At 32.1% G+C, this 4,496-nt stretch overlaps 1 long non-coding RNA gene across 1 annotated transcript; it reads right to left on the bottom strand.

The window, feature by feature from the left end:
* Positions 1 to 395: 395 nt before the first annotated feature.
* Positions 396 to 3,525, bottom strand: LOC131958121 (uncharacterized). The gene is made up of 3 exons (XR_009389203.1): positions 2,909 to 3,525; positions 1,015 to 1,076; positions 396 to 572 (listed from the first exon to the last, which is right to left on the bottom strand). It is a non-coding gene; the product is annotated as an uncharacterized LOC131958121 (long non-coding RNA).
* Between the last annotated feature and the right edge of the window lie 971 nt (positions 3,526 to 4,496).

A 4,496-nucleotide genomic window follows, 5' to 3' on the forward strand; every position in this document is an offset into this window, starting at 1 on the left:
ATTTGCAATTTTCTGAGAAACAAAGTAATAATAAATTTGTACCCAGTGTTTTAGTTTCAGCTCCATTAAAATTTAATAAACCAATCAATTTCAAAATTAAATGTTTCTTATCCCATATGAAAGTAGTCTGTTTTATTTAAGAAAAATCACCTTTAAAAAAATTTAATATTTGAATGTCAATAAATTGTTGACATGGACTGGTTTGCGGGTAAGCTTTTATACTTAGTGTACAATAAAGATTCAGTTTTGATGTCAATATAGTTGCTTCTGAAAGAATTAAACTATAAACAATAGCATTTATATTAATATCTCAATGGCAGTTCAGTATACTTTCATCATTGTTTTCAAATAACAAAACAGAACTACAGTTTTAAAATTGAAAAAAAAAAATGAAAAGAATTTCATAAATGGATGGTTTTTTAATTACTTAAAACAGAAGATGCATCAATACAGCATTACAATGTATATGATTAATATTTCTTTTCATGGACAATCATCATTTAAATTCTTCATTAAAAGTTAAATTCAGCTTCCTTGTGTCTAAAAATCCACATCCATGCTGTTCCATTTACCTAGAAATTAAATAAATAATATTTTTAACAACTTTCTGTAATATGAAAAAATTAATCATTGATTAAAACAGAAAGCCAATATAGCAGTTGAATTAAAATTCACCTGTTTCTGTGACATTTGCATGTAAAATTAGAGTGTTCAGAGGTATATACCCAGCCACCTTTAATTTCCCTATCTTGAGCCAGGTACTCATGAGAGCTGGTACTCATGAGACTTAGGACATCATACCAGGACTAAAACCAGGGATCTGAACTCTTATCTTTTAGGATAGAAATGTGAAAGCTACTGTCTGACAGTCCCACTATCAAGCCATACATATTAATACTTACAATATATAATCTTAGTAGCAACATATTCTTTAAGAATTAGAACACTGAATCGATTTCAAACTTGGGCTTAAGCTGAAAAATGGCTTATTATAAAAAAAAAAATTCAGCTCACCTTTAGTTCAAGATCAGCACCAATAGCCACAGTAAAGTGTGAGAAAACTGCTTGCCAAGTACCTAGGGAATTTAAATATAATAAATTATTAAGTTTATCCATATATTATATTAAAATAATTATTTAACTAATATGAGATATTAATATATATATATATATATATATATATATATATATATATATATATATATATATATATATATATATATATATATATATATATATATATATATAAGGTTTAATTTTTTGTAAAGGTTCAGTTTTCTATCTACTTAGCTTGTCTTAAAAACTAAAATATCTGGTTTACAGTTAACCATATCTTAACTATTACAAAACTATTAGTTTCATTTTCATTACTTGTAACTAAAAATTGTAGTCAATAGATCTAAAACTTAATTCTATTAACAGCTAACTGTAACCATACTGACTCTGACCAATTTATTAATTTTTGTACCCTGTAATTCATTAATAATTAGGCTTATACTAAAAGGCCGAAAGTTATCAATTGTAGATTTTATAGTCCCTGGTCTAGACTAACAAGACTAGCCTACAAGTCTAATAGTACTAATACACATGATCTAGTTTATAAGTTTACTACTAGGCAACTTGCTAGAAGACTAGTACTTAACCAAACTTTAACTTGCTAAAAATAAAAGGGCCTAATACAATAGTAGATGGCCTAGTAATACTTTTTTTTTACTGTGCTACTTACACTGCTTTTGGTACTATTACTACGGCTAACTAACTACTAACTAAACTCTATTGTAGCTTGATGGAGATCTATCATCTTGCTCTTCTAGTAGTCGACACTACTTACTACTTAGAAAAGTAGTAGCACTACTGTAACAATTTCAATCTAAATTTAATCTATATATTACTAGATCTACTCATTGCAACACTGTAGTCTGATAAGTCTGTAAGCCCTAAATGTATCTAGATTCTAGTCTAATTTAGTTTCAGTCTAGTTATTAGTACCTACACTCTACAATAGTCTACAGTACTCTACACTACACTCTACTACTACTCTAATCACTCTACTGGCTACTGATCTAGATCTAGTAAATAGCTAGAGTAGATCTATTCTAGATTCTAGATATAAAAAAAATGATTTAAAATTAAAAACAGGTTTGAGGTTAGCCTTACTAGGCATAACTAGCTCTTACTAAACTTAACTACTACTACTAACTAGGGTAGGTTTTACCTAAACTAGATCTAATCTAGATCTAGAATCTATCTAGATCTAGATCTAATCTACTAGATTCTCTAGATCTAGATTTTAGATCTAGGGCCTACCTATCTAGAAATACTATCTGTCTAGCCATCTATCTACAAGCTACTTCTAATAACTATATATAATATAGAGTCTATAGTCTATACTAATATAGGCCTACTTCTAAAATATTAAACAGTAATCACTGAGTAATCAGTACTAGAGTCTAGTTCAGTAATTTAGCTAGATCTAGATCTAGGTCTATTAACATTAACATTGTTGTCTAAGTTCTAGATATCTAGATCTAGATCTAATATATAGATCTAGAATCTAGATCTAGATTCGATTAATAAGTAAGTCGTAGGCTGAGTGAGACTGGAAGTCATCCTCATTTTCCTGTTGTTTTAGTTTTTACCGTCATCCTTTTCTTAATATTTTTAATATTTTATCTAGATCACTAAAATACTAGATCTAGAATCTAGATCTAATATATTCTAATTCATTAACTTATACTCTTAGAACTAGATTAAAGCAATGTAGATCTTAGTTGGTAGATTCTAGAATCTAGATCTAGATCTAGGTCTGGGAATCTTAAGTCTCGTAGCAAAGACTGAGTAGAGTCAGAGTAATGTCCCCTAGCCTTGGACAAACTATCAACAAAAGAAATAAAATCAATATACTTACCGCCACAAAACTTTTATATTCAAAAATGCATACACATGTGTTTGTTCCCATCCATATGAACAAAACAGCGTTGAAAGTTTTTACAGTTGTTGCATTTCTGGAACGTTTGATGATTTTGAAATCTTGAAGCGGGACCTACTAACAAATAGCCGCCATGTTTTTTGTTATCAATGGGAAACCCCGTTCACAACAATTGATTTAGTTCGAAAACTTTTATCTCTCCCTGGCTAACCAGACACGAATTAACGCGAGAAAGAACGATAAACTTACAAGTTCTATAGACATGATTTTTAATCCATTTTAAATACTTAAAGTTTTAAAAATAGAATAAAATCTCGTAGACAAATTAATTGCACACCAAGTGAACGCCAAATCAAAAAGCGCATAATAGTGCGCAATATTATTAGTACTTTTAAAATTTACATTAGTTTTTTGAGAAATCGGAAGTAGCGTAAATTACTACTTCCGGTCAACGGAAATTACTCAAAATTTAACAGAAGGTAGAGAATTAGATCTTTTACTTACAAGTGAAATTTCATTTATCTATCTGAAATAGTACTCAAGTTATAGGCTTTTGAAAAATTCAAAGAAGGAAAAGTACCACTTCCGGTTATCGGAAATCGCTCAAAAGTTGATACGGATCTACGATTTTGATAAAATACTTATATATGAAATTTCATCAACCTAGCTGTAACGGTACTCAAGTTATCGTGTTTACACACGGACACACAGACACACAGAATACGGACAGAATTGCAAAGCCCAGATTTTCAGACTGGATTACGCATAAAACCTCTTAATTTTGATAAATCTGGATTGATAATTTTTGCCCGATTAAAATAAGTCCTCTATACTCCGGATGTGATGAAGGACTGAGGAGTAAAACGGTGAAAACTGTCAAAATTTCATGTTATTTTTGTTCACGATTACAATACTTTCTCTATACTTCGTATATACGAGAAAGTAAAAAGGGCAATTATGGTTGATCTTTTTTCTTAATTCTCATATTAAATGGGATCAGAGTTTCTTCCAAGCATCTCTTCGGGGGGGGGGGGGGGGGCGGCCGAAAAAATTCTACCGCCCCCCCCCCCCCCCCCCCCGAACGAAATGAAATTTATATAATTTATATAGAAAATATATACTTTTAACAGTGTGCGCCCCCCCCCCCCCCCGAAGAAAGTCTACCCCCCCCCCCCGAAGAAAAAAGCCTGGAAGAAACACTGAATGGGATATTCTCCAACGCTGTTAAGTATTAAGTACATGCTACGCTCCATAAGACCCGTCGACACAGTCTTCAGCTTGCTTTGCTTTTCTTTTCTTTGATTTGCTCCCAAATTCTTTGTCCATCTTAGAACAATATTCAAGTCAGCACTTGTTTGTTTTTTTTAGTTTTCTCTCAAAGATGAGTTGCTGTCCCCAGCTAACCAGTGTTTCTTCCAGGCATCCCTTCGGGGGGGGGGGGATTACCGAGTCTCCCCCCCCCCCCCCTGAACGAAATGGAAAATTATATTAAAAATATATACTTTTACCAGTGTTCGCCCCCCCCCCCCCGGAAAATGTGTTCCACCACCCCCCTCCCCAACCCGAA

This window comes from Physella acuta, unplaced genomic scaffold (assembly GCF_028476545.2).
Source record: "Physella acuta isolate Inbredline_101_S28 unplaced genomic scaffold, ASM2847654v3 ptg001292l, whole genome shotgun sequence".
Taxonomy (NCBI): domain Eukaryota; kingdom Metazoa; phylum Mollusca; class Gastropoda; family Physidae; genus Physella; species Physella acuta.